Source organism: Triticum dicoccoides, chromosome 6B, assembly GCF_002162155.2.
Source record: "Triticum dicoccoides isolate Atlit2015 ecotype Zavitan chromosome 6B, WEW_v2.0, whole genome shotgun sequence".
Classification (NCBI taxonomy): Eukaryota; Viridiplantae; Streptophyta; class Magnoliopsida; order Poales; family Poaceae; genus Triticum; species Triticum dicoccoides.
Window position 1 is genome coordinate 722,793,074 of NC_041391.1, and position 11,275 is coordinate 722,804,348.

General features: G+C 41.2%; 1 pseudogene; it reads right to left on the reverse strand.

The window, feature by feature from the left end:
* LOC119321685 overlaps nucleotides 1-2,527 on the reverse strand; it is a 27,372-nt pseudogene extending 24,845 nt beyond the window's left edge.
* Between the last annotated feature and the right edge of the window lie 8,748 nt (nucleotides 2,528-11,275).

Consider the following 11,275-nt stretch of genomic DNA (forward strand, 5'->3'; position numbering starts at 1 on the left):
ATATATAGTGGAGGGGAGGGAGGGCAGCCGCACCTGAAGCCCTGGCGCCTCCCTCCCTCCCATGACACCTCCTCCTCTCCCGCAGGTGCTTGGCGAAGCCCTGCAGGATTGCCACGCTCCTCCACCACCACCACGCCATTGTGCTGCTGCTGGATGGAGTCTTCCTCAACCTCTCCCTCTCTCCTTGCTGGATCAAGGCATGGGAGACATCACCGGGCTGTACGTGTGTTGAACACGGAGGTGCCGTCCGTTCGGCACTAGGATCTCCGGTGATTTGGATCACGACGAGTACGACTCCTTCAACCCCGTTCTCTTGAACGCTTCCACTTAGCGATCTACAAGGGTATGTAGATGCACTCTCCTTCCCCTCATTGCTGGTTTCTCCATAGATAGATCTTGGTGACACGTAGGAAAATTTTGAATTTCTACTACGTTCCCCAACAGAAGGCTCATGCTGTTATACTCCCATGACAAGGACAATGTTTCTAGATACTCTTTTTCTAACAGCCTGGCTCCCCTCGCCTCTTCTTTAGTCTTCACATTTTGAAGTTGAGAAATTTCAAGTTGTACAAGCTCATCCATGGACTGAAGTTGACTTATCTCAAAACTGCCAACATTTTGAACCTTGAATCTTAGTTGTTGTAGAGACGTTATGTTGCCAACACAAGCTATTGCATGATGCACTTTTTCATGAGAAATATGATGACGCAAATTAACAAGATTATGCATATCGGTAGGCACAGCAAAATTGTTTGAAATGCCCACATCCAATACTTGAAGGTGATAAAATTGTGTCAAAGCTTGAGGAAGCGCAGTGTTACTGTCGACTCCATACATGAATATATTCCTTCTTGTGCCTCCATATATGCATACATTCTGTGTGAGTACACAAACATATTCAAGATAGCGAAGATGGCATGGATTTAACAAACTAGTTATAGAGCTGATGTCAGCACCTGTCACATAGATTCTTAGGAACCGGAAACATTTTGCCTTCTTGCATAAAGTATGCAAGGACCCTAATAAATGTATGCTGCTTTGCCCAAACAACATCAAGGTCCTCAATTTTTGCAAAGGCCCAACCTTCTGAAGTATTTTGTCAAACTGCTCATTAGGAGATCCATGTCATGTTCATCTTTATCAAAAGCAGTAGTTATGATTGACAAATGGCGAACACTTGATCTAATTGCCTCAGGTTTCAATCCATGTATAGTAGCACACTCATTTGATGAAACCGTTCCTGTCAATTCATGCATTAGATCATGCATAACATAGTGTGAGCCATCTTTTTGGAAGAAGCCCAAATCCACTAATCTATCCAAATATTTCTGCCCTGTTTCCTCCAATCTCATCGTAGGGTCTTCGCACTGCACAAAACTTTGTGATATCCATGCATAGACCAAAATTTCCCGATTAAATCGGTAGTCCTCTGGAAAGAGAGAGTAGTATGAGGAACAACGTTGAAGGTGGACTGGTACATAATCATAACTGAGCTTCAAGATGGCTAAAATATCGTCAGCATATTCTTGAAGAGAATTCCATTTGTCCCGAACTGCCGTCCAGTTCTTGTAGCTAACATCTGTGCTCAGAAGTGCACCAACACTTTGTGCAGCTAGCGGGCAGCCTTTTAGTGCTTTAGCAATCTGTTTCCCAATAGATTGCAAACTAGGATGGTGCTCACAGTTGTCATTGCCAAATGCACATGCCTTGAAGAACAACCAAAACTCATTTTCATCTAGACCACTCAATGTGACTTCATCCATAGTTCCTATCATTTTTGCCACTGATTTTGTTCTAGTTGTTGCTAGTACCATGCAACCGTTTGGTTGGTTACTTTTCAATGGAGCCAAGAGTTTAATCCATCCACTCATGTCCTTGTCTTCCCACATATCGTCCAATACAAGAAGAAATCTTTTGTTTCTAACATTCTCCAAAAGGATCTCCTGCAACTTATTCAAGCTGCTTTTTTTCTCATACGATCTATCATCACATACATGCTCTAGGATCTGAAGTGTTAGACCCACTACATCGAAGTTAGTGGATACACAGGCCCACATTTGACAATCAAAATGATCTTTAATTCTTTTATCATGGTATACATATCTAGCAAGCGTCGTCTTCCCAATTCCACTAGTGCTAACCACTGGCAAAACATTCAGATCACCAGATCCCCCCTTTATCAACAGGTCTATTATCATGTCTCTTTCTGCATCCCTCCCATACACCTGACATTCAGTTGAAAGAGAAGTTGTCATGCGAGCATTCCTGGCAATATTCTGACTCTTACTTGAATATTCTGGCAAGGTCTCAAGCTGAAGAGCCCTCTGCACAAAATTTCATTGATCCTCTTAGAAATGATATCTTTAATCTCAAAAGGCAGCATGTTACAATGAGCTGGCCCCTCCTCTTCACGTTTCCTTTTTCTGCCTCGTGAGATCCAATCAGTTATTTGGCTTGTGGCGCTGCGTAATAATTTAGCAACACCTTCAAAAAAGAAAATTAGCAACAGAAGAGGATGAGGGCACATAGCTTCCTGAGGAATAGTGCCTGCAGGCGCACTACAGCCTTTCCCTACATAAGAAATTAAACTCTCGGTTAACTGGGGACGAACAAATGAAGGCCACTTAAGCAAAAGCAAATATTATCCTGTAAGTACTTATAGGTAATAAAAGTTCCATACGGTAGAGATTCCTCTACCTTCCGCATAGAAAATTTAACAAAAGCTGAATCATTCAAAAGAAATCACAATTAAGCAAGAGATAATCTGTTTCAAATATTTTTTTACTTTTTTAAATAAATGTAAAGCATTTAGTAAAACATGTTGAACATTTTTTTGAATGGTATGAAACCTTCAATCTACATGAACATCTACATTGCATATACCATTTTTAAAAAATGTCATGGACATATTTCTGAAAGACATGTGATTTGTTTTTCAGCCTGAACATTTTTGAAATGTGCGCTGAAGATTTGAAAATTTCAACATACTTCCTCCGTCCAGAAATACTTGTCATAGAAATTAATATAAATGGTTGTATCTAGAACTAAAATACATCTAGATACATCCATTCCTTGAACAAATATTTTCAGTCGGAGGGAGTAGAAAGGTAAGTACAGAAAAGGAAAAAAAATAAAGAGATAAACTGATGCTAAAAACAGCGGGGCTTTGCCCACTGGAAAAAATGGTACCGCTGCAAGCGTACGACTTTATTATTTTGCTTGGACCCTCGCTCCTATGGCAGGGCCCACATACCATTGTGAGATATTTCTGCCTCAGTTAGCCCTAAAAAAACATGGCCTGCCCCGTACGTACATGGAGAGAGAACGGAAACCTCTTGATCGATACAAAAAGCAACCGACAGCAACTAGTTAACGAGCCCTCAAAAGAAAATCCCTTAAATAAAGTTAACGAGCCTCGCAACGATCAGCACCACTTGGCGCGCTCTCAGCCATTAGCCATGTGTCGTGCTCTGGACGTTTCCTCCGACTTTTTTTTATATTTTTGCGCACGCGTTTTCTGCTTTTTAAATGGTTTTTTTCCGGGGTGGTTCGACGTTTTGGTTTTCCACCGGTCTTCCTTAGCTTTTCGATCAAAAAAATAAAAATAAAAAATTGCGTGAAAAAACAAGTTTTCTTTTTTCCTTTTCGCGAGAGTCACGGTTTTGCTCTCGCGAGAGGCACGGTTTTGCTTTTGCGAGAGTCAAGGCCGTGCCTCTCGGAAACGGAAAAAACGCATTTTCTATTATTTTTTTCCTTTCACGAGAGTCACGGCTTTGCTTCCACGAGAGGCACGCTTGTGCTTTAGCGAGAGTCACGGCCGTGCCTCTCAGAAATGGAAAAAAACGTGATTTTTGTTTTTTTTTCTTTCGCGAGAGTCACAGTTTTGCTTCCACGAGAGGCACGGTTGTGCTTTCGTGAGAGTCATGGCCGTGCCTCTCGTAAACGGAAAAGAAACGCGTTTTCTGTTTTTTCCCTTCGCGAGAGTCGTGGTTTTGCTTCCGCGAGAGGCACGGTTGTGCTTTCGCGAGAATCACGGCCGTGCCTCTTTCGGAAAGGGAGAAAACCAGTGCTCTCGGTTCGGTTTTTTCGTCTAGTTTTTTCGTGAAAAAAAATAGTCAAAACCTATCAACATGGGATCTAATTTTGGAGATCTCGACACGAGGAATCCAATGGTGAAAGCGGTTCAAGATTTGGACGCACGGTTTAAGAGATAAAACATTTTGAATAAACAGATCTACGAAAAAAGGGAAAACTCCCAGGTTGCGACAATTGGCGCACATGCAGCGCGCCACTTGTCGCAACCTAGGGAGGTTGGTGTGACATTTACAACGAGTACTCCTCAACTAGTGATTTCGACAGCAACCCCTAAAAGGAAAAAGATCGATACAGAAAGCGAATTGTCGTCGCATTGACTTAAAACCCTCAACAGCAATGATGGACATCATGGCATACACGCCGCTGGAGATCGACTGGGCACTCCCGACGGATCTGTTGCTTGAGATCACAGCGCGCTCCGACACCTGCACCCTCGTTCTCTGCGCCGCGTTATGCAAGCTTCTTCGACGCGACATCCTCGACCCGTCCTTCATCCGTTGTGTCACTCTGCACGGCATCGTGCCTCTGTGCATCCTCGCCTACCTCCGGATGCCTGACCCCGTGGAGGCCGCCGCTCCTCTCTTTGGTGCACCCAACCATCCCTAGCGGTGTGTTGTTTTCCAATGACTATATGTTACATTTCATGCGTCGCAGCACAAGTGGCATCGTTGGGGACTACTATCCTGTGACGTCCCGCGGCGGCATCATCCATCTACGCCGTTGTCACCATGTCAGCAGCAGCCGCCCGGATCGGCGGTCGGGGGACTACGGCGCACGAGGCGGCGGACCGGCGGGCGGGGGAAGGGCTGCCTGCCCGTGCTTCGGCGAACGCTCGCCTGTTTGGAGGAGAGCTGGCGAAAGGTCGTGCGGACGTGCACGTTCTGTGCAGCACTTTTTATTTTCATGATTATTAGCGATGGAGGATTAGTGGCTTAATGTGTGGCTTGCTGCATTAACCACGGGAGGATTAGGGACCTCTAGATTTTCTAGATGGAGGGGTCTGATTGATTGGATCTGCCACCTCTCTTCCTTTTATAGGGGTAGTAGATTCAACTTCCAATCTCCTCTGCTAAAAGAAAAACCCATCCAATCTACTCTAACTGCAAAAAAATATTCCAAAATAGGTCAAAAGCAAGGAACCAGTTTTGGTTCTCTTGACTTCCTTCTGCACCTTCTTTTCCTCGAATACGAACATTAGCAAAAGGCCATATATTGCCAAAAAAAATGTATAAATACACTTGCTCGTATACAAATAAGCATATGTGAGTAAATCCCCAGGGAGTTCCCTTGCTCCGACCACAATGCAAAGATAAACCAGGTGGTGCATTACACTAGCGCCCAAGATTAAAGAATAAAACCAATAATTTGCAAAAAAGAAATCAAATGAAATTTTGTAAACCTCTTGATTTCTTACTTCCCACTCATGTAAAGACATGATTATTTTTTAATGTAAAATATTAGGGTTTATGAAAAAATCATAATTTTAACTTTCAGAGACTGACCTTCTGAAATTTAAAACTTTCACAAACTTAAATTTGCAATTTTGTAACTTCAAATTTGAAGAACTTTCAAAAATTAGAGGTTTCTCACTCACAGAAAGGTGGGAAACTACCACGTGAGAGAAAACTGAGAGTGGATGACCGGAGCCCCCTTTGTCCCGACAAGGGCCGCTTACTCCAATGTGGTTTGCCCACAGGCACGAGCAACCGCACAGGAGTATTATTTACTTCCCGCGTTTGTCATTGCGTCAGCAAATTTTCTGACTGCTGGATCTGTCACCAAGATTCATGATTATTTCCTTTTTTTATTTTGATTATTTCTTTTATTTGATGGTTTTGTGGATCAAATATCAGGTTCGGTTTTGTACCCATTAACGTCACGCAACCATGGAGAGGTATAGATACCCTTATCCTCTCGGCCCAGTAAGTCCATTTCTTCTCCGTTTTTCGATATGGTTTGTCCATTGGTGGTGGTTGTGCTGTGGTTTGACTAGTTTGGTGTTGGATTAATTCCAGATTATCTTCTTTGAAGATCTTGTGGAGCATTTGTTGTGGTTCTTAGGGGAGTGATGTCTTGGTGGTGTAAATTTTGGTTCTTTTTCGAACAGTTAGTGGATTTTGGTTCTTTGTGTGTGGATCTATTAGCGGAGACCCTTTTGGTGGTGAGGTTATCTATAAACACTAACTTTTCCCGCCCTCCTGAACCACCCACCCTTCACTGCCATATCCCCTCCCATCTGCTCTGTCCGCTCTCTCTTTTCTTAATGTATCGTGCATGCATTTTGATGTATTTCTTGGTATGTTTGTGCTTATATCTATGACTCTAGTTATCCACTCTAGTTATGTGCACTGAGTCAAAATTAGCTTGCTTGTTTTTAGTTTATTTTAATGCATTAGTGGTAGTTGGTTGACTTCAAAATTGAGATTGGGCCTATCCTCCACGTCGCCAACAAGATCGAGGCAAGCAACCCACCCGTCACATACCTATGTATGTTACCTCTGCTAATTCTCTCTACCTTGGCACATTAATTCATTTATTCGTTGTTGGTGTCCTTCCATTAGAGGCGAGCAATGAAGTAGCTCAAAGAACCCCTTCCATTAGAGGTGAGCGAAGCAAGGGGAAGCCGACGTGTTTGGTGGTTCTCCGGATGCAGGAATGCAAGAACGGAGTTCTGGATGCATGTCGTCCGAAAGAGCGACGAAGCAGTTCTTCAATTCGAGGAGAGAAAAGCAAGAGGCTGGCATGCTTTGGTGGATGTGAAATGGCTAGCCGGGAGGGCCAGACCCAAGGCATCGAATCGCTGGAAGCAATCCCTCAACAAATACAAAAAATAATCAATTTTTATGTTCTTCTGTTATTACAATAATTATGCTATTTGAATTACAAATATAAATCATGCACATGTTGTCTATTCATTAATGAAACCAACTTCCATGACTCATTTGGCATACCCTAGAAGTTTATATAAGCATATCTATTAGTAATACTCTAGATATTTTTGTTAGATTATATGCTTTACAAATTGTCATGGTGTAAAATGATAATAATATATATAAACACATACACCCACACACACACACACATGCAAATATATATTTATAAACAATATAGTTAATAAAATATTTAAATATTGCTTTGAAGGAAATTTTTGTTATATCATAAAATAAATTCAGGAGAAGCAAAATTTTATTGATATACATTAAAACATCATGACAAATAGAGAATGTTATATGTATTATTTAGCAACAATTTTATTTTGTTAATTAAGATATCTAAGTAATAGAAAATTATACTAATTAAAACTATACTATTATACAACTATTTAAACAAGTACAAAAGTTTGATATAAAAACTAAAAATTCTATAGGTTTGGGACCTTAACCGAGCGACATATCTCATTTGTTTTCATGAGCACTTGCGCGACATCACACATGTTAGAACCCTGACTTACGTAATCGAGATGGCAGTCTAATTTTGTCGGCCGGAGAGCACTATAGATAAGGATTTGAATTTTAGTTCAAATTGTGGCTAGTTGTTGGTGTGATTCCGATTGATGAAGAGATATTGTGGTACCAGCGGGTGAGCAATTATGATTTTTTGCACACTTTATTTGAAAAAAAAGGTACACTTTGTTCATCTTGATTAGTTTGTATGCATGTGTGCGAAAATAATTATGTGGCATCACTCCTCGGTCTTTTTGATAACGAATGGAGTTTCTACACATGTACCCAAATAATAAATAGACTTCTTCCATGTGATATTTCTTTCAAAAATGGCCGAATAGTCAGAAATAAAGCTTGTTTGACATGTCTTTTTAGTTACTTCTGATCCAGGTAGATTCATTCAGTAAAAAATTATTGCATTAATAGTAACTAGCAAAAGAAGTAACATCGGCCACCTTGTTGTCGGTGTCGTAGGCCACTCCACACCTCCGGCACCGGCCCGAGGCTGCAAGTGGAGGCTCCGATGGCGAGCAGGACGAGGAGGAGGCGGACGAGTCGAGGATGGTGGCGCGGTGGGAAGGGGCAGTTGGCGTGAGCATGGAGCCAAGCGTCGACGCAAGCGACATGGAAGGAGTGGCCGCACCGAGACAGTACCTGATACGTCCATTTTGCATCATGTTTTCCTACTGTTATTTATTATGTTTTGGGTCATTATTTCACTTCATGATGCTATTCTAATGCCCTGTCTCTCTTGTTTTGCAAGGTCTACATGAAGAGGGAGATTGCGGGCAGCTCGAATTCTGAACCTGGAAAAGCTATCATATAGTTGGATATTCTCCGTATCTCCAAATGACCTGAAAAATTATGGAGAATTATTTTGGAATATATAAAAAATGTTGAAAGAAGAAAATCTGGAGGGGGGCACCAAAGAGCGACGAGCTCAGGAGGCGCGCTTACTGAGCTCGTGGGCCCCCGGCTAGCCCATTGGATAACATACATCAGTACATTTAATCATCTAGAAAAACAATATGTACTGAAACTTTTACAAAGACTTTGGACCATTGGATAACATGTTTCTACCATATCATTCAAGCATTACTAACCAGATTATGAGTTTTAGCTAAACTAAAATTGAAGAATATGAACATGCATAATGTACAATTTCAGGGGTGCAAACATTTCTCTTTGTTTGTCCAGAGCTTAATAAACTGATAGTTTTTAGCCAACCTTTTACCACATGAAAGCAAAATGATGCTTTCCAAGAAGGAACAAAAAATATTTTCATAGAAGGCTTACTGGAATAGAACACATCGAATCAAGAAAATTGTAGCCCTAGTTACATTCAGGAGATTACTCGATCTGGTGCACTCAGCCCTACAATTATCTCGCAAATGGGTGGAGGCATCATGTCCCACGGCGAGGCTACACACCAGCTCTTTGCCGAGAGGGTATCATGGTGCAGCCACATTATATTACAATGGCATCCATATCGGTGCAGCTCGACACCTAATCACCGATTTCACGTGCACAAATCAACCACATTAGTGACCCACATTAACCGCGTCTTAATGGATGTTCGGGGAGGAACAGATGCCCGCATTAAAGCATGCTAAAAAGTAGAGGCAGTTGGAGGAGTGTATTCCAAGTCCTTGTTGGCAACCCACCTCTAATCTTGTTCCGCTGTGATAGGGGGCGGGTCATCGTCAATGGCATCAGACATGTGACGACAATGCTTCTTTGTCAAAGTTTCTTCATTGTATTAGAGAAGCTAACTACCTCGCTCATGTCCTAGCAAAGTATAGTTTTTAGAATAAGATTTCATGTAATTAGGTCGATGGACCCTTTGAATTTAATTGAGCACAATGTGAACGATCTGATCGTGTTATGATTTAATAAAGATAACCATGATGGCTTCCCTAACAGTATGTTCATATAGTGTTCAGCAAACAAAAGATGAAAAAACAAAATAACGGCACAGTTCATTCTACACTTACTACGATGACAAAGCATACAAGCCTGGCTTATAAACATTGTTAGTAGATCAAAAGTACTCTTTTCTTCACACTAAAATTAAAGCAATGAACTTTGTCCGCATCATCAGCGCCAATCACTAATGGTTTATCTAAGCTTTCACACCCATCACTCCAGGCATCTACACTCCTAAAAACTTCTTTGAAATTGTGAACAAAAGACCAAGAGAGGTTGGATGATTGCATAACTGAAAAATCAATGAAGCATGATCATTTCATAAACAAGTGCATTTCTCCATATTTTCCAATAAATAGTTGTCCCTCCATAGAGGACTAGCTTTCTCGGTTCAACTAGGATAGAGAAAATTCATCCTCCAAACATGTTGGCAATGCACTCAGGTGGCCTACTAAATCCAAATGCATGAAGGACTCCATGACATAATATATAGTTTAGCTAGAGCACAACCAAATAGCAAAGGGTCCACTATTTCCTTCAAACCACAGAAGTGGCATCGGTCATTCCGACCAACCTCTTTTGAGTAGATTTGTATGCTAATTTTAGCATGCACAATGGTTCTAGTATCACCTCGTTTCCTTCATATTCTTTGGGTACCTTCGAACTGTTAAAGACCCCAAAGAGATGGCATGCAGATTGATGAACCAATCTCTTTATCATGCTCTGGGACTTAATTGGCGGTTGTTGAACTATATTGTACTGGACATACATCATAACTGGCCCATTGTGGAAAAATAGCCATCAAAGCAAAAAAAATGATCAATAAATAATAAAATAAGTAAAATTTGTTAAACTATATCATAATCCACTGCACTGCTAGACGCACCATGTCTCCTTGTTTGGGTTGAGTGTATTTTTTCTCCACTCCCTATTATATCTAGCACGGAACAAGTACACTCGGTCCAAGATAATTTGTGTTCCAAGAAGATTAGGCATCCTTATCTTGAAGGCACTTATGCTCAGCCTTCTCAAGCAATGTATATTGGATAAATCATGACACTAGTGATGCAATCGAGGCTTGCATTTTCCATAGAGAAATAGAGGGCACGCATAAGCACAATCCGGGGTATATCAATGCTTGATTGAAGGAGAACATAACCCATTTTCGAAATGAACATGGCCTAGAGAATTCTTCATAAAATAGAATGTTCTGTTAGCAATTTCCATTGGGTGATTCCACACACACACACACACACACACACACACACACACACACACACTATAAATGGGAATGCATATGTATCTACCTAAAACATGGGGTCATGCATGTTTGTGGCGAAAAAGAGCTGATCGATGCCTGAATATACTTTGGGAGGACCATTGAGGCTGCAAGAGATGATCCATCTAACTGATAACCTATGTCCACTAGAGAAAACACAAGCGTGCGTTCAGCAAGTGTACATACGACCAACACACAATACAAACCTAACCATGTGTTTAATTTAAACACAACACACTTAGACTTGGTAGGCAATCCCTAGATTATATGTGCCTCCTAATTATGATGAATTGAAGGAATTTTTCCTCACCATTAGGCCCTCTTTTGATTGAAGGAATTTCATAGGGATTTTGTAGGATTCCAGTCCGTATGAATTGTTCCTATCGAAGTCCTTTAGATTGTATGAATGGATACACAAAATTCCTATGGAATTCATTGCTATGCACTCCAGTAATTCCGTAGGAATCTAAATATGAGCTCAAACCTCCTTTTTTATAAGTCGAATGGACTTATAATCTCTCTCTCTCTCTCT